At 40.2% G+C, this 26439-nt stretch overlaps 1 protein-coding gene across 10 annotated transcripts in view; it reads left to right on the top strand.

Annotated features, from left to right (window-relative positions):
- The window catches only part of LOC146430868 (uncharacterized), a 537765-nt gene that overhangs the window by 229330 nt on the left and 281996 nt on the right, over positions 1-26439 (top strand). The window lies entirely within an intron of this gene.

Here is a 26439-nt window from a genome sequence, read left to right as displayed (position 1 = left end):
CTCAGGAGCAACCTGGATTGGCCTTTGCATTTAAATTAGAGAATAATTAGATCCAGGAGGAGAAAAAAATGGTGTAGTGCATTCTGCTTTTCTCTTCTAAGGGAAACACACACTCAGTCCCAAAACTATTAAGTAGGCATTGTGAGAATCTGGAATACATTTAACTCTGTGGAATCAAAACTATTTATTTTATCATGCATATCACTATAAAAGTGCTGCACTGTCCTTATCTGTTCACTTGCTCTCTTGAACAGTGAAGTCAGAGGTAATCTCAAAAGAGCAATATAGAAAAGGACAAAAACACACAAAAAAGTAGCCCTTCTGCTGCCAGTGTCTTCAGGAAGTAGTATCAAAAAAACAGATGAAGTTCCTGAGTTATCTTAGGAAAAGTGCTAATGCTGCCTACCTCATTTAACATTACAGACAGAAATTGTTAATTTGCAATGGTTCTGACTTTTTTTCTTCAATAATTTGTTGAGGTTTTAAGCATGAAATGCTGAATTGCTTGAAGTCAGCATAAAAAACCCCTATAAATTTTGAGGTTTCTCTGTAATTCCTTACAAAATAATGTTCTTCATTATTCTTGGGTAATGCCATGTGGTACCAAAGCCCTGCTGGCATCTCCTGCCTTGTCATTCCAGTCTGACACACCTGCTGCAGGTGAGGACAGGGACAGAGAAGTGAGCTGTGACACAAGAAGGGTTTTAGCCCTGCTCTCTCTTTACATTGACTGGAACAGGTCTGACATGCTGAAGGTGAAGGGTGTCAAATCCAAGTCTGCCTCAGCAGAGCCTGTGCTGCTCTGACACAGTTATTCTGGGAAGTTATCTTGCTCTTGAACCAGGAGTAGTGCTTAAAAGGCTCCATGGGACACAAAGGATGCTCTGTGCAACAGTTATTCAAAGAATTTTTGCCATGGCCTGTGTACATCACCCCAGCAAACTTCCAGTGACCACAGCTGTGTTAAAATCAAAATGCAGCTTGCAGCTCCCTGGGCACAGCTCGCAGTTTATCTGTCTCAGCACTGCTCCTCAGAGAGTCTGCTCAGCCCTTCCTGAGGTAGGCAGTTACAGGAGAGAGCCTTAAATATTTATGGCACCTTAAAGCATGGAAAAATTACTGCCTCTATCACCATCTGTATCCTGTTTCAAGGAAGCAAAACTGAGAATTGTGATACAGTGTGGCACATTTACGTGGTAATGAGTATTAGAGGAGTTTGTGTTTGAAGTTAGAGCAGAGGGCTAATGCAGAGGTTGTTACCTCTGTGGTTTGTAAACTTCTCTCTCTTTGTTCTTTTCAAAGTGCTAATACTTTTAGACATTCAGTGGTTCTCCTGAAGGTTGGGAAATAGTCGAGTGTAGTCATCTGGAGCTGAAATATTTCCTATTACTTGCCTGTAAGAGATTTATTTGGACATCCTCACTGTAGTGAGAAAATAGCTTGTGTATGTGCCCTTAAAAAAAGCAGTCCACAGAGAATATACCTATCTTTGTATGACAGATAAATAGTTCCATCAGGATGAAGCTGAGGTTAACCTTGTATTATAATGTTTTTTTTCTTATTCAAGCTTTGTTTTAAGCCAATCAAACCCCTGAAAACCTCTTGAGGGTGGAAAAGTTTTTCTCCGGCGGAATTTTCTGTTCTGGGGATCAGTGTTTGCCTGCAGGGATGGCTGAGTTTCTCCTGTTTGGGAATGTCTTCTGCAGAGGTGTGTGGAAGGAAAAGTGTGAGGTGACTCTGTGGAAAGATGTTCTTGGTACTGTGGAGTTTAGCAGGAAAATGAAATAAATGGGTTTATTATTATAGATGGGCAGACTCAGGCTGCCTCCTCTGCTGTGCTCTCTGTGCTGCTGGAGCTGCATTTGAGATACCCAAGTAGAGCCCTCTCCCTCTGTGGGATGTCCCTCCTGAATTTCACAGGAATCACTCCTGAATGTCACGTTAGCAGGTCACTGTCACAAGGGACTGTGCCTCCTGAGCTCACAGACACTTCAGGGGCTGGACAGAAGCTTTCATTTTAAACACATTTCAACAGAGTGGGAAAAGTCTGGAGCACCATATCTGGCAGTTTTCTCTCATGCTACAATTTTGTTCCAAATGAAATATGACAACACAACAGTTGTAGTAATTACAGTAATTGACTTCAGAGAGTTCAAGATGATCATGTAATTAGCTGCTTTATGGGAGAGAGATCACCACCATCTCCCTATTTCCACGCTTCTGTGGTCTTCAAAGGTGTATTACAGAGGACTGTAAAACAAAGCACTTCTACCTGAGTTCTGAATACAGTTCACAAAGGCTGACTTGCGATTTAGAAACAAAATCAAACTGCCAAAAGAAAAAAAAAACCCACATTGCCTTTTCTCCTAGCTAGAAGTTGTCATGTTGGTGCTCTTGCAGAGCCAGAACATGATGAGGGAGGTTGTAATTGGCAGGGAGATAATTCATCTGAAATGGTCTCTTTTACTAAGGAATTGCAGGTAATTTCAAGAGAATAAATTAGATGCCATAAAGAATCTTTACTGATGTCTTTTCAAACTTTCTGTGGGAGAAGGCGAGGGCAAATAGTCTGTTGAGAATTTTTATATAAGCTGTGAACAAAACACATAAAGCTCTAATTGTTAGGAAACCACTGTGCTCTAAACGGTTCACATATAATGGGATCATTTCTATGCAGCTTCAATAGGACATTCTTCCATTTTGTAGAAAAGAGGCTCATGGCATGGCAGAAGTTTTGTGTTTCTTTGTCTACAAAATAATTTTCTAAAGAAAAATGGTAACAGTAACCTATTTCCACCAGATTTACCCAATTGTTGATTCGTTGTAAAAGCAAAATAGATACCTTTGATTTATGCAATAGTAGTAAATCATTAATTTTAAAAGCTTAATAAAGGAAATCTGATTAAAGAAGATTATTAGAGATGTGCACAGCTTTGGAAGCTTAAGACAGGATGCAATTTTCTCTTTCTCCTTTTATTGATCACTGGAAGCACAATATGGACACCTAAAAGAAAGTATGGGATAATGTCAAGCGTTTTAGTCAAAACTACTACATAGAAAAAACGTTCTGACTTATAGTTAAAATCCCTTGGCTGTTTATACACAACTTTGTACTTTATTAGGATACGCAGTAACCTTAGACTTTATCCTCAGTGAAGTTAAAACTTATCTGAAACAAAGCTGACCAATTTTATCCAACAGTGAAGCTCCCTCTGCACTGAGCAGGGGATTGGATCATGATGATATCTTGAGGGTTCCCTCCAGTCTGGGTTAGATTAATTCCCTGGTTAACTTTAGTATCCTCTTAATTCAAGGCACTATTTCCTGAGTTCAGATCTAAGGGCAATAGGCATTAATCACTTTTGTGATCCACAGAGATCCTGAGGCATTCACTTGCTAAGGAAAATGTGTTAAAATAACCACCAGGAGCTTTTTATGTCCATAGTGGAATGAATCCATGTTTGGAGAGACATTCCTTGTGCTACCTGGCACTTCAAGTGCTGCTTTTCTGTGATGTGGCCATGGGGAAAAAGAGAGGTGTGGAGAGGCAAGGTGGAAATACTCCTTTTTCTGGGCAGGAAGCAGTAGGATGGACGTGGCTGGTTTAGGACATTGGGTAACTCACCACTAGACACTGGTGTCAGTGCACACACAGAGAATTCCCAAACCACACAAACAGGCATCCTGCAGTGTGCATTAGTCTGAGATCATAAGAGTCCAGGTTCTCATGGATCTGCCTGCTCACACGTGAACCAGTTTGGCTGTTGGATTATGAGCTAGGAGCTAGAACTTGAGTACCACAGTGTTTAAAGGGCTCTAGGTTGTAGCCAGGACAGAATTCCTGCATGAAATATGTAGTAGGGCAGATAGCTAAGCAAGAATATCCCCAGCTTTAAAAGAGGTGCTCTTCCAGAGTTAGAAAATTAGAAGTGAAATCCTCTTCAGAGTGATAAGTTCACTGAAGTATTAAATAGCTTTGAAGGGACTCCCCCACTGCACCCATCAAAAACATTTTTAAGGGAGGGAAGCTGATCTCTTCCATGTGTAATGTTGCAAGGTTTTGCTGATGCATTAGCTATGAACAGCTACAAGCAAATGCTTTTCAGATAGAGTTTCGAATGGAGAAGTGTGCATTACAAGAACAGCAAAACAGCATTCTTTGTTCATCTTAATTCTTTCAATACATTGACAGAGCTATTGCCCAAATGACCTTCTCTTCAAAGTATTGCAAATGATCTGCAATACAATCATATTGTTTCTCAGCTATCTCAGAGCTGGTGTCTTGTTTTTATTTTGGTTTTTTTTCTCCTTCTCACTTCTCCTGTGGGTACATAACTTAATGGTTATTATTTTCCCTAGCTGTTTTCCTGAATTCACTCTTTCTGTGTGTAAAGGAATTGTTTTTATCAGACCATGCTGATCACTATTGAGAAGAGCATGTGGCTGTTATGCTATGCTCAACTGCTCCCAGGTCAAGTGCACTTTCTAAATTTTGTCATAAATCATAGTATCACATAAACTCAAATTATTCTTTCTTTAACTTCTTGTGCAGAAGTTATTTTATTCTGCAATAATTCTATTAAAAAGGCTGTTTTAAAAACAAACAAACAAAAAGGCTTAAAAATACTAGGTAATAAATTCCCCTTTTTAAAATTGCACTAAAAAAAAAATAAAACCCTTGTCAATGTAGACCTTCAAGCTGATCCTGACCGAGTTCCTGGCAGTGTTGCTGGGTGATTTCTGGCTTTAAATGTATGAAACTCATGGGGAAAGCTACAACCACGGCAGGATTTTGTGCAGACTGTGGGCCAGGATCAACACACTCCTAACAAGCTACGCCTGAGTTGCAGAAATGCTTCAGTGAGTAAGGCATTTGTAGGTAATACTGCCCTGGTGCAAAAGCACTTGCAGACTGTGTAATGAAGTAGTTGTGTCAGAAGCAAGTATGTATTGATTGTCTGGGTAGGATTATGAAGCACCAAAACCAACTCCATTTAATCCATTTAGTGGGTACTCTGGTGAGGTCCCAAGTTGTGAAGCAATGTGGTACTCCAGACAAGAGCTCTGTGGCAGAGGAAGTTCCATACATGAAAATTTTTTACACTTCAAAATTGGCTCAGTTCCGTGTTGGAGTGAAACAAAAAAAATCCCTGAAGTTGTATTAAGAAAGCCCAACGCAAACCAAACAAACCCACTCAACAAAAAGTCCAAACAAACCCACTCAACCAAAATTCCAAACAAACCAACCCAAAAATTAAATAATATTTTTATATATTAACCCCTTTAAAATGTTTTTGTGGGTTGTCAGTGGTTTTAAAGCTCCCCAATACATGTTTGTGTTTCATGTGCTTTCACCTTTCTTCCTGTTTTGCTGTGCAGCTCATATTGTCGAGTTTCCCCCTCATTCTGGTGTCATTTTCCACAGTGACCAGGGGAGCCTAACCAACTCAAACTAAACCCCTCATTATATTATGTACCCCCATGGTGCTCCTTTCTGGGGAAACACAAGTGATTCTCACACTGTTGCTGAAATATTTCCAGCTCTCTGAATGCAGCACGGTGTGGGAAAGGCATCTCTCGTTTTTAGCAGTGTGCACAGCTCCACGTGCCTGAATTAAACCAGCTTTCTGGGCTGTGCTTTAGCAGCACTCACAGCTGGCAGCACAAAACCAGAGCTGCTCTAGCAGGAGGCAGCCTGTGAGAGCCTAAAAAGGATTAGCTTGAGTGACTTCCATTTTCTCCTTTCTGAATGGATGAACATGGGAAAGTAGTTATTTCCTGTGGTTACATATTATACACAATTATGCCACTTGTGTGAATTATTATTTTTTCCCCTGGAAAAGCCTACATGGCTTGCTGGGGTTTTTTTGTTGGTTTGTTTGGGTTTTTTCTTTGTTTTTTCTACCCCTCATAATGCTGTGTGACAGACAGGAGCTTGTCTGCCTTTGAAGTGTTTACAGGTTCCCACGCTTCAGATTCCTTCTGCCCCAGGAAAACATTCATATTTGCTCTGGCAGAAATGAGCTGGCAGATGTTTTGGTCCTATTCTGTAAGTTTTAGGTGAGCTGTGATGTAATTACAAGTTTAGCAGTTTAAAAACTTAGTTAGTTGTCTGAAGTCATTGCCAAAATTGGGCATCCAGTAGTCACATACAGCGACATTTCTTTCCAAAACCAGCACGTGGTGTTGCTTTTTTGGTCACAGAAGGAAAGAACACCCAGGAAGTCACCTTGCTCAGGTCCCCCATTTGATAGTGATTAACCCTCTCCCTTGGAAGAGTTGGCTTTGTCTCATCTCTGGATCCTGCTCTCAGCTCTTTTCTTTAGGCCTTCTCCCAGAAACACAATGGGAACAAACCAGGCAGCAGAGGAGCTTGAAAAACCTGGCATCACTAAAGTGTTTGTGGCCATATCTACAGGGATTTAATTGTTCCTTCCACAAAGTCTAAAAGAGGATTTAACCAATCCGTTGACATCAGCTGGGTCTAGCAGCCTTAGCCCTCGCAGCATAACAAATGTATGGAACTACATCAAAGACATAACACTTTCCTTTGATTTTGGTTTAGCTATTTCCATTTGAAACAAATGTTCAACACAGAGCACATTGCTGATTGCTGGAACGTGGCGATCCATAATGCAAGTTGGGGATGAATAACAGTGATAGGGAAGAGTAGTTTTTGTCTGATTTGTTTCATTATGCAGGTGTGAGCAACATGGACTCCAATAGGTTTTGCAGCAAAAATTATTAGGGAAAAAGCCTATCTCAGCAAGAAACGTGTAATGGGATTTTGTTGTGGATTTTGTTTTGTCATTAGGTGAAATGTTCCCACCTCTTAGTTTCAGAGATATTCCACTGCTGGCCTTGATATTTGCTGTATGAGTTGTGGCTCGGGTGGCAATGCATTTCCACAAGGAGACAAGGTGATAACTCTTCTGACTGGTTATCGCTTTTTCAAGAATAAATCTGGAGGGATGGATGCGAAAAAATATCCCTGGATCAATGGCAATCCAGGCAGAAATGGTCGCCGCTGCAGACCAGGGTGCTTGTTTGTTTCCCTTTGTTATGGCAAACACGGTCGTTCATATTCATTGGAGATTGTGCAGGGCGTGTGAAATGAAATGCAAAAGTAAAATAAGAAAAGGAAAAAGCTGCAATCAAGGGAAGTTGAATTTTGAATTATAGTGGCCCATAAAAGCTGCAATAAAGACCGTGGCTCTGGTATAAAAACACAGGAAGGAACTGTCTCTTGCACGAAGAGATTTTAATATTGGGTCCAAATCCTACAAAGAATTACACCACTCCTAAACTCAATACATACATTATTGGAGTCATCAGAGCTCCGGAACTCTGAATTGCAATCTTTACCGCCAGAATGCTACATCTGTGGAGATGAATGTCCTGTTGAAGTTAATGTGGGTTTATAGTGTAAGAGTTAAAATTAACAGATCGTGTGTGCACAATCAAGGCTATGTGGATGAGGAGGCTGGATTTGAATATTATGAGGCAGCAAAAGAGCTGATATGATCTCAAGTTAATTCAGTTTTTTCTGTCAGTAGTATCAATATTTGCCTTTTCAGGCTTGAGCTGTACCATTTTGTTGTTTTACTCTGGCACCTCATTTTCTTTATCATTAGTCCTTTTGTGTGGACAAAACCTCAGTTTTTGCAAGCTGCTCAGTTTTGGGGAAGCTTGCAGAATGGAGTCAACTGTCTAGACTGCAGTTCTTCACTACAGAGCCTAAATGAAAGAGAGTTCCCCCAAGATTTCATCATGTAACACTTCATGGAAAAATCTATCTTACTGGTCAGTTCTTCCACAGAAAAGAAGTTGAATTTTTTCTTCTTAATTTCTTCCTCTTTTATGCGACTTGATGGCATTCTTGCATTCTTCTGTCTTCTGTTACATTTGAAACAAACAATAACCAGAAGATCTCTGCCTCAGTGTGTTTTAACTCCTAGCATTCCATTTGTTTCAGATGATAACAGGTTCCTCTGTTTAGCTTGAGGCCCATATTTTTCATTAAGTTTTACTTAAGCAATACCATGCTCCGTGACCCTGAGGTTTGATCCAGCCTGTGTCTCTAGGCTGTGCAGTTGTGGTGTCTCTCTTTGCAAAGGTGAATTGAGTACATACAGGTATAATTCACGTCCTGTGAAAAGTGTTAAATGTCTTAAATTCCTTCAGTGTCTTGCTAATGAAAGCTGCACAGCACAGGCTGTAATAAAATTCTCTTCCTTCTGTAGTTTTCCTTGGTGTCAGGGTCAGGATTCAGGAAAGGTTCTGACAGTGGCCATGGGCTCCAGCCTTGAGTTTGGCAATGCAAGCAGATGTTATCCTGTGCCTAACAAAGAGAGGATTACCAGTCTGACACGGCTGGACACATGGGATGAAGTAATCTTATGAAAGACTGTTGCCTGCTTTACTAACAGAGAAGCAGTGGCTGTGTTTTTTTCTCCTTTTTATTTTATAATCACTTTAAGCAACTGTTGAATTTTTGAAAGAAGTCTCGATGTACACTGCAGTCTGACAACTCCAAACAATGTAAAGGCAAAACTCAAGGTGAATGAATCATCTTCAAGTAGCACTTGAGCTATTAATGTGTTGCAGAACATGACTTCTTTTTCCTGTGGATTTTGCGCTTTTCCCCCCCTTGCACAAACTTAGTTTTGATGGAAGAGATCATGAAATAATAACATGCAGAATAGTTCTCTGTATGCTCTCCATGTTAGTTGTGACAGGATTAAGGGATCTGAGGGAGTTTAGCTCTCTTGGAAAACAAGTCTGATCTCGTGCTTGGAGTTCTGATCCTGTCTGTGCAGGAAAGGAGAGAATCCTATGAACTCTGATGGAAAAGTTGTGAAGGAGCAGCCTGGTACTCCAGGGCAATGAAACTTGGGACATTTCAGGCTATTAACAGGTGCCTATTTTTAATCTTGTGAGGGAAAAGGATACATTTCAGATTATAAAATTCAATATAGGAACAACAAAGCATGCTAAATTACTCATCTTAAGTTTAGTTGCTTTTAAAGTTTATCCATTTCTTCTTAGATTCCATTGCATAAAATCCAGCTCTGTTATTAGCTCAGTTGACTTCTAATATCACTTCCATGGTTATGCTATTCCCTTTGTAAATGCCCTCAGAAATGGGCTCCAAAGAATTGTTAGTAGCCTTTTATATAGCAGATGAGGGGAAAATATAGTTGTTACATATCCAGATTTTTTGTTTTTAATTAACAGATCTGTGCACTAAACCCCATGTCCTTTGAGTCTTTGTTTAATTGTCCAGTGGTTAATCTTGAAATATCTGGAAATTGTTGAGATTCCACCAAAGCAGTTCTGAATTGAGAGGGATATGTTCAATTTTAAAAATTTTTGGTCTTGGTTAGCCAGTTAGCAAAACTGAACAGAAAAAAGCTTATTTTAACAGTAACAACTCCCATCCTAGGGGCTGAATCTGTCTCCAAATAAAAAAAAGCATACACACATAAAATAATTTTAAAAACCAGTACAAATCTGACCATTGCCAGGATCCCTGGCTGCTTGTGTGTTTCTATGCTTGGCATGCAACAGTTCTTAGTGGCTTAGAGTATGATGGTAATGATTCAAATAGCTTTGCTATGTTTAGGCTTAACACAGCCAGGCTGAACACCCAGAAACACTAGCACTTAAAGGAAAGATATTTCAGTGATCTTTTCCATCTTGCCCTCACTACAATAAAAGAATCAGCAGTAGATCTCCTGAATCAGTAGAGAAGAAATGTATTTTCCCTCTCCCTTCTCCTTCCCCTTCCCCCAAGACAATCTGATTTTATTTTTTTTTTAATAAAACCATTTTTTATTTGAAAAAGATTTTTTAATTTATTGTCAACCTATGAGCTTCCTGAAAACCATTTTATTTAACCCTGAGGATTTTAAACTCCGCTGTTCAGGGATTTTTCTCTGGTTCTGCTGAGAATTTAGAAGAGATCCACTCTGAGGGAGGATTATCTGCTATCTGCCTAATACAGATTTTGCTGCTTCTCTGTAAGTATTTAGTGCTGAGGGCTGTTAAGAGCCATCTTATTGAAATAGATGGGCCTCAAGTCCAGTCCAAAAGAAGTACCTATATTCTTATTTGTTGCTGTCTGTTACACAGCATCACCTTCTCCCTGAACTGGCTAAACAGGAGAGCAGGAGGTGCCGGATGCAGGAATGGGTCTGGAATTGAGCTGGAAGCTCCCCAGCTCTCAGCTGTGGGAGGGTTCCCACTTGAGTTAGAGAATTTGTATTCTGAACACTTGTACATCTGCAGATCCTTTTGTGGGAAGGTTTGGGATGGGACAGATGAGCTCAAGAGAATACCCAAGCCATGAGATGCTCTGGTGGTTTTCTTTCCCCTATAGGGGTCAGCAGTATTTTAACCTTTAAAGCCCTGATTTAAAAAAATAATAATAATTCAGTGAGTATTTATACCTTTTGAAATATTTATCTTAAATTGATACTAATTTACCCTAAGCTTTGAAATATTTACCTCAAACAGGAGAGACGTACATATGCATGTGTTAAGAGCCATTGAAGAAGGACTCAGGCTTTCAAAGGATTTAGGGTTTGATAAAGAAGAGGAAGGTTTTACTGTTCACAGCAGCAGTTATTGAGTTTTCAAGACTAGTTAAAGCTTAAGATTCAAATAGAAACACATTGTGGAGAGGAAAAGTTGGGTAGTCCAGAAAGAAAAAAGCATCAAGGAACAATAAACAGGAAAGGATTGTATGATTGTATGTTCTTTCCCTAAAGGGGAAAGAAAACCACCAGAGAGTCTTGTGGCTTGGGTGTTCTCTTGAGCTAATGATTTCCCTAGCTGAGAAAATGGGATTTCCTTATAACTCTATTATTTTGCTGGATAAAGGGAGGTCTGATTGTTCTTGGCACACGAGGAGAGTGTCTTTTCTGAGGGAATATTAATATGAGAATGCAATGCTGCCCCTCAAGTGAAGGGGGAAAAGAAAGGCACTGCTGATTAGATGTGGCCACAGAAGTGCTCCTGTGTGTCACTAGGAGCTCTGGGAATGCTGCTCCCTTTAACCTTTACCTGCTGCAGGTACAGTTCCTACAGAAGAGCTGCTCTTCTGCTTGTGGGGCAGCAAGGACTTACACAAGGCAGGAGATGAGAGATTGGACATTTAAAAAAAAAGCATTTGGTGCCTGTCAATATCTCTGCTTGTTCTGTACCACCAACGTAAAGGGGTAGATGAATTTTGAACCTTGGAGGGAATGATCTCTGGCACTACAACTCTTCGTTGCGTCAGCATTCTATAATTCTAAGAATATTTACTTTTCCTTACTGGCTTGTTCCTCTTTGTTTGTTTTTTTCTTTCCCTCTCTTGGAGTGGATTAGCACAGCTTGGGCTACAGGGAGATGGTGTGAAGAAGACACAGCAGAACAAAGCCAGATATTTATTTCTCTGGGGAAAAAAACCTTCCACAATTGATGCAGCTGCTAAAGTGCTTTTCCTTCTCTAATCTTTCTGACATCTGGAGCTGCTGAATCCAAGCAAGATATACCAGTGCTTCAACAGATCTGTTCAATAGAGTCTGTAAATAGATAAGATTTAATTCAACTAATGGAGAGGGGAAAAAAGAGGTGAGAACAATAGTTTTAGTAGACATTGCCAGTATTGCTTGCATTTTTTTTTTTTCTTTATCCCTCCCTTAGCAAATGGTATTACTAAGAGGTATTATTAAGAGGCAGAGCTGATAGATTGACTTTCTTTGCTGTTGCAGTTTAGGGAAGTTCAAGAAGTCAGCTGTCAGATTCTGGGGGCCTTGCAGGCAAAGGAATTTCAATTTCAAAGTACATGAGATGGAGGTTTGGAAACAAAAGATCATCAGACAAGAATAATTCCTGACTGTTGCTGGACCTGTGAAGTGGGTAGGAAGCTGTGCCTCTTTTTAAGGGGCAGAGAGTGGAGCAGTGAATCTTGCACTCAGTGGATTCTTTGGGACAACATAAGGGTGATAGCAGGGAAGTCAGACGTGTGAACAAACATGATTTAAGGCCTCTGAGAAAAACCCAGCATGTGCATTCCCAGGAAATTGCTTAAAAGAGGAGAAGTTGTGTGAGAACTCCTGAATCCTATTTCAAAGGACCTCAGAAAGCAGCTTGTCTTGGTGAGCCCTGCAGGGGAAGGAAGTGTGGTGTCCCTTAGACCTCATCTCCAGCACGTGGAATGTTCTCTGAGAACTGAAACATATTCCATGTGGAACTCAGGTGTTGTTAAATATCACCAGAGACATGACATACACACATTTTATGATCAAACTGTGGAAAAGTAATATCCAGCAAAGGAAAAGATCTGAATTTTCACCTTTGAATGCTATTTCAAATTTCACCTTAATTACCCGACAAATTTTGCCTTCCCTAAAGTGCAGTTAGGTGTGTTTTTCAGCAAATAAACTATTTGTCACAAAAATTGCAAAACTTTCTAAAGAGTGACCTTTAAATCTTCTTGTGTTGCTGCTTTCCCAGACAGGCTTTCTCAGCCTGTAGATTTACTTAGCAGATTAGTTTGTAGATTTAGTAGACTCACTGTGCTCCCAGTTGTATGATGTTGCATTTGGCTGTATTAAAATGCATTTTTTTTAAGTTGCAAGTGATTCACATCTCTCTGCAAGAGTGAAAGTAACCTGCCTCTGCTGTTTACTACTCCACAAAGATTTGTAGCAGCAAAAAAAAATTGTACCAGCAAAAAATTCATAACACGGCCTTACTGTTGCCAAAAATCCACAGCAATGCATTTTCTTTGTTGGGTTGAGTGTTTTGGAATGGCAAAATGCACTGATCAACAGGAACTCGTGAGAGGGGAGTCAGAACCAAGATTCTCAGGACAGAAATTACAGGAGCAACTAAAAGAGGCTGATAATAGCTCTGTGCTAATCTGCCTCTATTGCTCCCAAAATGAGGTGAGTTGAGCACAGCCTGCAAGGTTTCTTTTTCCCACTGTAGTGCAAGCAGAGAAGTAGATGATGCCCAAAAGAAAAGAGAATTTATATCCTGGGTATCAGTAGATTTCCCCGAAACATCACAAAGGGCAAATTACTTAAGAACTTTAGTCAAATTGGCTGGTTTTGTTTGGGCTAAAAACCCTTCAGCTCTGTTTCCACACAGCTCCAATATCTGTGTGGTTGTTTCAATTTGCATTTATGGGTCTAACATATTGAGCTTTCAACATTCAGATCTAAAATCAGCAATGTTAAGATTGTGCACTAGGAATTTTTATTTCATCAAAATGCTAATTAAAAAAAAATAGACAGTGGAATAATGAGAAAGTACCAAGGAGCAAACAGGCCACTTCATTTTTTAAAAATTCTTCTATCACTGATGCCTATGGGAGCCATTACAATCATTTATTTTCTTTATCAATTTATTGCTTCTGCCTTTAGGCTGGAGAGAAAAATAAGCCCCCAACCTTGCATGCCTGTACCAAGGATAGCAGCAGCATTCATTGCTACAGTGGCTTTTGGGGTGTTTTGTGAGTTTGTCTGAAGGACTGATAATCAGGGGAGAAATAAGCCACTTTTTCAAACCTGCCCGAGTCAGAAAAGAAGAGTTGGTGTGATTTTCTTGGTGATGCATCATTGTCCCTTTGCATTTGGCTGCAGTGCTAACTGCTCAGGTGAGCTCTGTGCAGCCCTGGTGCAGCTGGGAGGGGAAAGAGGAGCAGAGGAGTTGCTGTTTCCACTTTAGCTAAGCATCAGAAAGTTGGGCAAAGAGCTGCTTGGGGTGATGCTGACTTGTCCAAGTCCTACCCAACAGCTTTGGAGATGATTGAGTTTATGCTACTTAAGTTAATATTCTCCCCTATTTTTTTTTGTCCTCACCTCACTGTGGGTAATAGCAGCCAATTTCTTGTGTGCTGAGAAAACTTGTATTTCAGGGAATGCTGCTGCTCCCTCACGTGAGAATCCCCTGGTCTCATCTCAGTAATGCATTTTTTAGGCCAGTCAGACTGAACTTGGAATTAGATGAGAGTTTCCCTCATCTGAATTGTGAATGGGCATTGATGGAATAGACTATTTATTTGTGTTTGAGCTGTATGTTTTGCAGCATTTGCAATGAGTTTGTATGCAATGGTTGTGTTTTAGTACTGAAATGATAAACTTCTGAATAGTAGAGTCCCTTCTCTCATTCACCAGCCATGATGTAATGCCAGGCCAGCCCTCCCCAACACAGAGAATTTGTAGCAAAGAGGTTTTCTAGTCCTTGAAGCACAGCAAGTGTTTTCTAGCACTTTAAAGCACTGTATGTGAGCATATTGCAAAAGAAACACCAGGTATTGTGGGGTTTTTTTTAACAGTTCAATCCATCAAATCAAATATCCTCCTTTCTGAGTGTCTTGTAGGGGAAAAAAGAACAACACAAAAACACAAAACACACCCAAAACCCACTGAATTTCAGCTGGACTGTCTGAGTGTCCAGAGCCAGGTGTTTATGCCAATAAAAGGCCTGATTATTACTTCTTGATGTATACTGTAATTGGGCATGGGATAAAGTGGGCATGGGATAAAGAATTGCTGCCTTACCACAAAATCTCCTACAGAGCAAAAGTTGGGAGAGGAAGATCCAGCTGGACTTAAGCTATTGCTGGGTCAACTTTGTTCCCCTTTTTGGATTAGAAACTGGGGGAAACTGATGCCATTGTCTCAGGAAGTGTCTGACCTCAGAAGTGCTGGGACAGGAAGTGGAAATGCTTGTGAGTGTTTTGTGTAAAATAAAACAATCTAGGAATGATGAGAGACCCAGGAAATGAGTGGTGCCCAGAGCTTTGGAGTGTGTCAAATGCTCTCTTGATGAGCACTGTTGAGTTAAAAATTGAGGAATGCACAAGGAATTCTTATGCTGAACACCAGGATTTGCCATCTACCCCCAAGAAATAGGAAATATCCCACAAAGTTAACAGAAAAGGTTATTCATTCTAAGTTTATAGAGATGAAACAGAGTTACTTTATGAGTAAGACTTGGTAGTAAAAGTACACATATAAGGCAGTTGATAATGTTGGTAATGTGGAGTAATATTTGCTGTAGGAATCAGGGGATTTTGCTACTTAGTTCTGCCATTGATTCACTGTGTCAGACTTTGTCAGCACTGTGACTTCATTTCTATTGTGATAAAAGATGGCTGATAAGTGTGGTCCTAAAAATGTAGTGGATTTTTAAAGGTTTTTAAAGATTTTGGGACTGTAATATTTGCAGATGATCGCAGCGATATGCTCACTTACAGCAATATTTTTAATATTTTCCCTTTAAAAAGAATTTTAATTTTTTATTTGAAATTTAATTAGTATCAGGACTAAATGTTTCATGATGCACCCATAGGAAATGTTTATTTACTTCTCAAGGTTTCATCAAACCCAGACTGTTATGTCTTGTGCAGTGATGAGGCAGTTTGTCTCATTCCTGGTCAGCCACTAAATCATTCATGTCCACCCTTCTGTTTATGTAAGCACTGCACTCACAGCTGGAGTCCTAAAATCCTACAGTGATTTTTGTGTGGGATAAAAATCCTCAGATCAGGGGATTTTTCAAGGGTTTGACTCTCCTGGCATAAGTGATTGTTGGTGGGATTAACAAAGGTGACAGCAGAGAGCATGGAGCCAGCTGTCATTCCCCAGACTGTAATCCCATCTAGTTTATCACAATTTTATGGGATGGAAGGGAATATCACCAGATTTCTTTTTATCTTGAGGACAGAGACTTTGATTAATTTTTTTCCCTTCTCTTCAGGGTTAGCACTTTTCCTTATATATATATTTCAAGGTAGAAAAATTGCTCACTTGACAGCTGTGGATAAAACATGGAATTTTAGATAATGTTTTAAATTCACCAGAGACAAACCTGCTTCAAGGTAATTTATAAATTAAACTAAATTCAAATATTGTATTGTGGCAACTATCTATAATTAGAAAACTTTCTTGAAGAGGAAAGAGATGGCTGGTATAGAAATTCTTTTGCAGCTAAAAATATGACTGTTTAGAGGCTGGATGATATCGGGCAAATCATGGGTTGGACAAGCTTTCTTCATTTTGTATTTAAGTTTTTCGCTGCTCACCAGCTTGACTAGTTTCTAGCTTGCTGTTTAAGAGTTAATGGAGAGAGAGTGTCAGAGTATGAGATATTGCAGTTTCTTTGGTGTGAATTTGATTTCAAAATTGTCTTTTCCCATCTCTTTTGCTGTCTGTTATCATGGGATCACAGGATGGTTTGGGTTGGAAAGACCTTAAATCCCATCCAGTTCCCCCCTGCCATAGCAGGGACATCTTCCATCATCCCAGGCTGCTCCAGCCCTGTCCAGCCTGGCCTGGGACACTTCCAGGGATCCCATCTGCTCAGGGCTGCTCTCAATCCTTTCTTTCCTTTTTATCTGTCTTTCTGATGCCTGAAGGGAGGAAAAAAAATACTCCTTTTAGAAAAAGTGGGATTTTTTTTATGTTCGGGTAGATGTTATTTCAGAGCTGCTCTATATTTCTTTTCCCAGATTCAATACCCACAATGCTTGGAGAGCAGGGAGATGCTGAGTGAGGCTGTGCCTTGGTTCTCCTTCAAGGCTGAGAGCCTCTGAACTGCCCTGCCCTGCTGAGCACCTGAAAGTTGCCCTGTCTGCCTCTCTCTTCCCCTCCACTCTTTCCCTTCCAAAGCATTTAATTCAGTGCACATCATCCCTCCCTGTCTCCCTGCCTTTCCCCTGCTCTGCCAGTTGCTTTCTTTTGAGCAGCTCCTTACCTGTCACTGGCAACATCTTTAGGAATGGGCAAGGAGGAGAGGTCACTGGAAACATCTGGTTTTTTGTCACAAGCCTCACAGCTGTGTTGGGGCTCATGAACAAGGGCTGTGCTGCCAAATAAAGGCTACTGGCTTTCCCAGTTTTACAGTTCTGATAAAAATTCTGAGCAGCGAGAGATCATTCATTCAAGCACATAAATCAGAAAAGAAAAGAAACAAAATGATCCTTTGCGAGTAGCAGTGTGCTGTAACACAGCTCTAACAGATTGTACCTTTATTCAATTTCTTTGCAAGGGGCCATGTGTCAAAAGGCTTTTTCCCTAGCCCTGCTGAAATGGTAAATGGAAGGACAGCAGATTTGCTTCACCTTTTACCTTGAAGCAGTAAACATTGCTGCTGGGAGGTGACATCAGTCAAAACCTGTGCCAAACCCAGGTATGGCAGGCTCCAGGGCAAGCTCTGCTCAGTAGGTTTCTAATTCTGACCTGGAGTTGCAGTCATTTTCACAAACTTAGTGCTTTCCAGCTGAGTTTCCCTTATTCCACAGCAATGTAGAAGCTGCAGCTGTGGTGCTGCTGGAGCCATGAGAAAAATGGGTGGGGAATTATCCATGTTAGGTGAGTAAGGATTGGTAAAATTGGGCTGGTTTTCAAACAGGAAGGGCACTATTCCTGCAGTTTATAGGACATAATCCAGCTCTAGTGCTCTCTGCTTGGGAAGTGGCTCAGCACATCCCAGTCCCTGTGAGACAGAAATCCCTGAGCAAATACTCATTGCTGGGTGAACAATAACACTGAATTATCTGCTCCCAAATGACTTTTGGTAGTTTACTGCTGAAGGTTCACAAAGTACCAGTGGGCCAAAGGCAGGAGAAGGCAGCTGCAGGTAACAGGCAAGTTTGTGAAGGTGTTTCCTCCTGGCATGTCCAGCACAGCCTGGGCTTCTCTGTTTGTTGCAAGGGAAGGTTTAAGCTTTTTGATTTAAGCTGCTTGATTATCTTGTTGGTGTGTGCTGGAGAGAGCTGGACTGTCCACCCACTGCATAAACAGAAAAAATGGGGCCTATTGCACTCACAGATCATATCTGTCTGACAGTTTCTTGTGCCTTTCAGTCATTTTTAATTTATACACTGTCTTCACCCATACTGCATTTTTTGATTCATTGTACAGGAAATTACTGCAAGCTGGTTTTTCAGCTTTCCTTCTAATACCTACACAAAACTCAATTAAAACTAATATCAATTAGCTGTGAATGACTTTTGAGAACCCTATTAAACAAAAAATATGAGCAGATGAGAACTATTTAAAATATGGGAATATGTCAGCTTTAATATCCATTATGTTGCTGTATTTCCAAGCCATAAAAGTGACAAGAATGGCATGCACTGTGTAAAAGAAATTTGTTATGGTCACTTAAAAACTTGTTTTTATTATTATTAACTACTGGAAAGTCAGATATGGATAGTAAATATTCTTTGATATGGAGTACAGATTTTCATGAACTGACACTTCATATTTCCCAACTTAAAATATTTATTCCTCTTAACAAGTGTTTTGCAGCTGCTCTGAAGTGCTTAAAGTATTTTTAAATGCTGCAGAGGTTTGTGAGGTGTGTGTAGCTGTTACTACCTTATGCTTGCTCCCTGTGAAAAGGTAAAAATTGTGCAAAAACTCAGTGTTGTGTTCAGAACCTTTGCCAAGAGATTGAGGGGGACAGGAGTTTGGCTGGATGATAATATTAAACCATACAAAAGGTTCAGCTATGCAGCACTGGTCAATAAAAAGTGTCCAGGGCAGTCAACAAGAAAAATCCATGAGTAAAAAAAAAACCTTTTAGGATACTTGCCCAGTCATCTTTGACTTACAAATTTTTGGATACTTGTAGTTGTTAACCCTGAATGAGATTTTCTTTTTTTTTCCCCCCCTCTGAATATATGAATATGCTTAATTCTTGAACCCATGTAAAATTTCAACACCAACATCATCTCATGGGAATAAATTTCAATAGCTCTTTATAATGAAATGTATCTTTTAAATGGTCTGATCATAGGTTAAATAGCTTTGTTCTTTTGAATTTCAGATTTGCATCTGACACTGGTTTCCTATTAACCAACTCCAGTTGCTTAACTTATTACAGAAAATGTCTCAGCTGTGGTCCTGATTTTTAAACATGAGTTTATCCCTCACCCCCACCCCTTTTTTTTTTTCTGTCTCTTTTTTTCTTTTTTTTTTTCATCTTCTTCCATCCTGCTGATTAGAAGTCAGCTGGAAGCTGAGCAAAGCTCAGTCCCAGTTTCTGGCCCTGCTGTGTGGGAACGGCAGGGGTTGAGAAGCACCTCCAGAGCAGGTTGTGCACGGCAGCAGCCAGTGCAGGAACACATAAAAAAGACATTGGAGATGAACTGCAGAGCAAACTGAATTAGATGCACTTACAGCAGCGTAATGAACTGGTGCCTTTAGTAATTAGCCAGGGCTGAAGTGATCTACTGTGGATTATATTCTTTGACTCTCTAATAATCTCAGTCACATTTCCCCTGGTTGACATTTACCAAGGGCCTCAATTTTCTGGTGTTTCATAGCTCACTTTCGAATGCTCCAAACCTGGATGTTAATGTTGAGAGCTTCAGTTTAAATTGTCCTTTCTGCAATTTTGTACGCTTCTAACTTTATTACAATTCTGTCCTTTAAGTCAGATATATCAGACGTTATTGCAGACATATTAGAGTATAAAACTTGTCTGGACTCAAAAATGGTAATAAAATTTAGATCCTTTTCCATGGAACTGGCTCTTTATGGACCTGTTTTCCCAGAGGAACATCCACAAACTTCTTCAGGGTTTCACCAGGCCTGTATCAGATGTGTGGTGCTGGATATATTCTGGTTCCAGGCTGCAAATGGTGCACCCAAGGGGATGACTTCAGTGCTGCTGGGACATCTTGCTTGATATTCCCAAAATTGCTTTCTCTCTCATGCCTCCCTCTTTGGTTGGTTAGTTGGTTTTATTGTTCCCTTATTTCTTAACATTGTACTTCTGTTTTTCTTCTGTTTTCAATCAGAAAAATAATGCTCATTCTGTGCACTTTTATATTACTGCAAACTTAAAAAGTTTAAAAAAATGAAGCTGGAAGTAATTTAAACAAAAAAAAACCCAAACAGATAAAGGTTGGAATGGGCATCTAAATTTGCAGTGTTTGATGCTTCCTTGTGGTGTTTTGAAGAACCTTGAACTCTGGAGTATTTTCTGAAAGTTTTATTTGTTGCTTTGAGGTCTGTAGTCTAATCTGAATATGGGCACTGATATTTTTGTCAGTTTGTTGCCTTTGAGAATGGAAGTTTCAGGTGAAGAGGTTGAAGTATCCTGATGGTCATGTCAGTCTGTTCATATTTCATGAGGAGGGATCCTGACTGAGAAATTCAAACACAACTACAAGTCATGAGTCATGACATGTAGTTAAATGTATTTACAGTTTTCTGTTTGTATCTTTAAGGACAACTTTGGAATCATCATCTCAGAAGTCTCAGGCTGATGTATGTCAGATGTTGGCATCAGGATTAGGACTTGAGCAGTCAGCAAATTTTTTAATTTCATCTTGCTCAAAATATGTGTATGTTGGTAATATTTACTAGTATTTATTTGCATAGGTAAAAAGGCTTTAAATGCTGCTGCTTATCTGGTCTTTAGCCCCATAGCATTTATAGGAAAGATGCTGTTAGCTGAGTTGTGTTATTTAATCTGGTGTTCAAAAGAAAATGTCAACCAGACCAGCTCTGAAAATTAAACTATTCCAATGCCTTTAGGACTTCTTTCTTCCATTGGTTTTAAATGAAAATAAACATAGAGATTTTTCTATTCTTTATGGGAATCCTTCTGTTCCTGTTTCTCCTTTTGTACGATTTTGAACTGTTGCATCTGCTTTCCCTTGCTCCTTTCCAGTACCTGTCACTGCTCTTGTTTCCTGTTGCATTTCATTTCTTCCTCTCTTCTTTTAATATTTAAATCCCTCAAACCACCTGAGTTTTTAATGATCTAATTTTCCAAATCAACCCAATACCTAACACTGTCGGGGTTTCCTGTCATTTGCCTGAAAACATCTCTCTCCTTGGCACCCCTTCAGTGACTTGTAATTCACCCACAGCACTAGAAACGAAGGTTACATCTCTTCCCTGCAGTCTCTGCTCAGTCTTTGGGACCTTGGCAGGATTCACAATTAGCAGTAAATAAATTTCTGATTGCAATTTCTTCTCAGATGTAGCTCCTGGAGCACCACACAGAGGATTGTGTTACATTTGAATTTGCCAGTTATTAGAAAGGCAACTGTTAGAGCTACGCTGGGTTTTTTCTGTTATTTGTACAGCTGATTGACTCTCTTTTGTACTGAGTTGTCTTGCAAAGGAAGCTGAGGAAACTCTTGGTTGTCTGTGCTAGTTGAAGGTGTGCAATGTTCCCTGTAAAGCAAATAACACTGCTAATCCAAACCCTGTGTGAGCTCTGGTAAAAGATCATGAGTGGGACAGAGAAGGGAAGGGCACAGGGCAGAACTGGCAGGAGAGCTTCCAGTGCCTTGAACTTGGTGTCCCAACTGAAACCCCCACAGCAGGTCCCTGTGCTGGGAGGGTTTGGTGCTTGCTGGGCTCTCTGGCAGAGCAGTTACCTGAGGGTGCTTGAGTTCCTTTGGACCACAGAGGTGAGCATTTGTCATCACCTGATGCTCTCAGTGGAGAGAATAGAGGAAACTGAGGGGAAAAGGTGAATACCTCATCTCACAGGCATTTTAAAATTGTCAGCTTTTGCAAGAGCAAGGCTGTGCCTTGTCCTCCAAGCAAGAAGAGGGCAGGGTGGCTCCTGTAGCTCATTCTTCCTCTGCTGAGGGCTCAGGCTGGAGAAAGCAGCTTTGGGCTTTCCAAAGGAAGAAAAACAGCGTTTAAGTGGGGTGGACTGTTTCAGATCCATGGTCAAAGAAAGTCCTCATCATGGCATAAACACAGCATGAGACAAAAATTTGCTTCAAACAGTCTCAGTGTAATTGATTAGGTTCCTGTGTGTGGGGATTGCACATGGTAGAGCTGTACAATGTGTGGCTCACTTGCTCAGAAATATCTTTCAAGAGCTTTAAAATTCTTGACTCCCTCCTAGGATTGCTGGACAGTGCATGAGGTGCATAACATGAATTATTCCACTTGCTGATTTCTAGTGTCATACAGGACTGTTCAAATTTGGTTTGATTTGCTGCTTCTGGAAAACGATACAACAGAACTTACACTTGGATTGCTTTAGTTGCTTCAAGGGGAGGAGGCTGTTAGAAGAGCATTTTTCAAACCCAGCCTGTGCTATAGCAGAGTATTTTGTTCCATTCCCATCACTAGTGCTTGAACAGGTATCATGGGGAGATAGGGCTCTCCTCCTCTGGAGTGCTATTGTAGAGACATGTAAATGGAGAGGGGCTTTATGAGCCTCCTGCACAGCAGTGGAGGATTTCAAACCCAGAAAAATGACCACTCTGATATTTTGTAAAAAGAGAATCTGAAAGATGTACAAGAACAAACTGAACTTTTTTCTGAGCATGAATGAACATTCCAAATAAGTGACTATTCCTGCAAGCCCATACTCTCTTGCTGCTGTGCTGTTTCAAATGTAAGCAATCACCACGCAGACCTCTCTGTTTTTCAGCCCAGGACATTCCTGCTAACCCAAACAGCAATCTGGGCCCCTTAGAAAGCTGTTTTGAGGCAATAAGTGGGGGATTTCATCTGAAAACAAACTCATGTTTATTAATGAGAACAAGGTATTTTTTCCTCCTGTGTGAAGGATGATTGATATTGGAGTGATTGTTTGTGACCATGATTTACTGCTCTCCCAGCCAGCTTGCTGCTGACTCTGGTGACATTAGCATTGCATTCACAGACAGGTTGGCACTGGGGCTAGCCCAGATCACCTACCAAATATCTCCAGTGAGAAGTGCCCCATGGAGGAAAAACAAAATAATATGATTAGTGGTTTAGAATGCTAGCTGTCGAGAGACTGCTTGTTTGAAAAAGTTTGAATTATGTTTTAGTTGTTTTAAGTTTTACACTAAGTTTAAGGTGAAAACTTTTCTATTTGATGTGAGGCTGCTCCCATCTCTTGTGTCAGTTCTGTTAATATGTTGACTTTCAGTGCAAAAAATAACAGTTTTGCATATACCTCTTCTTCCTTTAAATGTAATATCATCATAATCCACCTTTACTTGGCAAAAGTTAGATTTTAGGTTACCCAGGGTTAAAATATTGTTGGAAGAATTGTTGGAATAAGGCAGAAGTTAAGATGGTCATTCGTGCAGAACTCCAGCCAGGCTCTAAATGAGCCATTCTTTATCTCTGTGTAGTTCAGATCACTTTCCTCCCTTTCTCCTTGTTTAGCTTTGTGTGCTTTCATCTGAGACTGAAATAAAAAGACCTAAATTCTGAAAAGATACATGTAGCGCTTTTTCAGAGGCTCAGTAGAACTGGAATAGTTAGGAGTATGTTTTGGGCACTTATCCAAGCTTAAACAAATCTCTACATAGTCTGAGGAACAAGAAGTGAATTGCTATTACAGAAACTGCTTTCACAGGTGAAAAAGAAAACAGCCAGAAAGTGCGATAGGCAGAGAAAAACAATTCTGCCTTTCCCAGCTGAATAACAAATGAGTTTTTTTCAGCCTCTAGTTTCTTCCTTTCCACTTTACCTGTAAAAGCTGAGGGTTTGGGAGCAAAATATTTTAACTCAACTTAGAAATAAATTGTTAAAAATTTCAGATCACCCCAGACAGTCCACACAGCAGTGGGACAGAGAATGGAGCTTCATGCATTGTTCAAAACAATTCACAAGGTAATTTCTGCAAGCCAGGTCATGGTCTGGAAACTTGGTCTATTTTGTTTTGTTCATGTTTGTTGTATGCAGAAGCAACTTGAAATGTTGCTTTACCCTGAGTCTGTCTATTCTGTACAATCATATACTCTTGGAGTGAATTAATGACTTTTGGTGTGCACATGTTTTCCATTATTCATTTAGAATACTCTGTTCTCATTAATATTCTACTTTTAAACGTTATGAATTTGGTCAAAGTAAGTTGTTTCAAATATTTAGATACAAATGTACAGAAAATAGTTGGCAGTTGTTACCACCCTTCCCCTATTGTTATTGATGACTGTCTTGAGCTCACCTAGTCTCTTAAGGGAGAGTTTCCTCACCTTGGTGGAAAAACCCTGCCAGCTGCCTGTCTTGAATGGAGACTTTTGTAAATTTGTGTCAGGAGAGAAAATCATGTGCTCTCTGGGAAATGCAAACTCAACAGACAGAAAACCTCTCGGAGACATTTCTGTTAAAAAAGCATTTGCTGACACTATGGAGAAGTGCAAGGCAGGGAATGGATGTGGGTGGTGATCATTGCTTCCAACATCCTCCTCCTTTCAGGAGAGGCTCTGAGCTGAGGGCTGCTGCCTGAGCAGAGGGAAAGGAGGATTCTTGTTTCTTTGGCCTCAAATTTGCCTGGTTTTGTGTAAGTGCAACACACTGCACCTTCAGCTTTCAATTTGCCATGTTAACGCTAAAGACATAATCATGAGGTTTTCACTTTGCAAGAGAGGGTAATTATTTCAGATTTATTTCCTCTGGCAGTGGCTCTTCTATATGGACACTCAGACTGTGCAGGAGGAGAAATCTCAGAGTAGTCAGTCTGCAGCTGATGGTTTAAGAGGCTTAGAAACATCATAAAGGTCAAAAATATCGTAGCTATAAATGGAAGTGTTTAAAGTTGGAGAGCGATTTATAGAAGAGGACAGCATGAATTGGCACTGGAACCATTCTTCCCCATTATTTCTCTAAATGACTCTTTTAGTAGTGTTGAAATCAAGATAATCAAGTTTGAAAATTAATGGGAAGGAACAGCAAATAATTAGGAACAATGCTATGAAGTAGGTAAGTACTCTGACTACTGGCATAGCTGATCTTATAACTGCAGTGAGTGTGACCACAGAATGAAAATAGGAGTAGATTATCTTTCCATTCAGCTCTCCCAAACTATCAGTGATATGGTCATATTTTCTAAGGGGTGCTACAGACATAAATTTACTTTACTGCAGTTGAGAAATAAAAGATGCATCTTCATTTTTCCTAAAAGTCAAGCTCCAAGTACAAGTTTCTGGTACAAAGAAACTGTAGAATTGAGCTGAGGAGGAGCTCTGTGTTGGAGGACTCCATCTGTACCAGTTGTCCAGCAGGCTCCATGCCAGGCCATGGGATATTGGAATATGATATCCAAAGGCTGAACACACAGAGCTGTGTACCTGTATTTCAGGAATGCATGGATCAGATCCTTGGCTGAGAGATGCTGCTGCATTTCCAGTGATTTCTGCACATTGCCACTAACAGCAAGTTATATCTGCTCAAAAATTTGCTCAGAAAACTCTCTGTTGTTGGGTGAATTTTCTCCAGTAAGAGGGGCAGGAAAGGTAGCAATGCTCTGTGAGCATTGTTATGGTTCTGCAATAGAAATTTTGGAAGAAGGGCACTGAAACAGAGTCAAAAGTAGGCTCTGAGGGTTGGTGGCTCTGGCATGGGATGTTTAAAGGGTGCCAAGGCTGAGGCAAGGAGGCTCCTTAGAGACTGCACAGGGCAGGTAGAAGATGCTGCTTCTGCTCTGTGAGTGACATCTGAGGGCAATGGTCCCTGTGCTCTCCCTGCCTTACACAGCTGGCCACCTCTGGCTGTGCATCCATGCCTGAGAAGGTACAGGGGACAGAGGAGAAGTAATTTTCTGAAAAAAAAATTTAAAATAAATGCAAGAGCATGGGCAGCATTAAAGATGAATAGGTTAAGCTTGAGGAAACTGCTACAAAGTCTGTGAAAACCTACATGTGATTTGAACTTTCATATCTGACATTGCTGAGCATTAGAGTCCAGAACTTAACCTGTGGTGCTTAGCAAATATTTTGTTACACAATGGTGAGAAATGTTTAATTTTGCTCTTTAGCAAGCTCCAGGAAAGGTATCGGAGTTTGAAACAGCCTTGGATTCTCTGTGCTACCAGGGTGGTGTTTGTTTGTTTAATTTGTTTATTTTATTATGAATAAGTGACAATCACTCAGAGAAAAGTACAAAGACTTATGGTGATTTTTATTTTTTTTAATGAAACTTGTGGTGTTAGGTTGTCTTTGTGGTCCAGATGTAATCAGCTATCATGTTGAATAGCCCATCACTGTCTCAGAGAATCCTGAGGGTCAGATGCCATTCCTAATTTATTATCAAATTAAGATGACTGTTTAGCACAGTTGTTTTTATTTTTGCTGTCATCAGGACTTTTTTCTTTGACAAAAACAAACCTCACCTAAATGAGATACTTTGCAAAGTTGTATAGGGTTGAAGGCTTTGAGTCTTGAATGCCTGTTCCTCACTGGACCAAGTGTCCTGTGTCTTTGAACCACGAGGCAAACATTATTTTTTCACGTATTTTTCCATTTTTAAAGTGCTGTTGCTATCTTGGGCCACTTCCTCCAATTGTGTTGCCATTTTTTAACTTTGTTGGGAACACTCTTACTCCAATTGGATTATTAGTGTAAATGGCAACCGGCTGGGAAATCTTTTCAGCCTTCTGAATGCTTTGAAAGGAAATCTTTCATGGTTCTTTGTATCCCACACAGCACACAAACTGTAGTGTAGCCTGCTGCAA

Source organism: Lichenostomus cassidix, chromosome 14 (genome assembly GCF_008360975.1).
Source record: "Lichenostomus cassidix isolate B80296 chromosome 14, HeHo_3.0, whole genome shotgun sequence".
NCBI classification, from domain to species: domain Eukaryota; kingdom Metazoa; phylum Chordata; class Aves; order Passeriformes; family Meliphagidae; genus Lichenostomus; species Lichenostomus cassidix.
The sequence above is the reverse complement of the archived record's forward strand: the minus strand, read 5'-3'. Positions and strand labels throughout refer to the sequence as shown.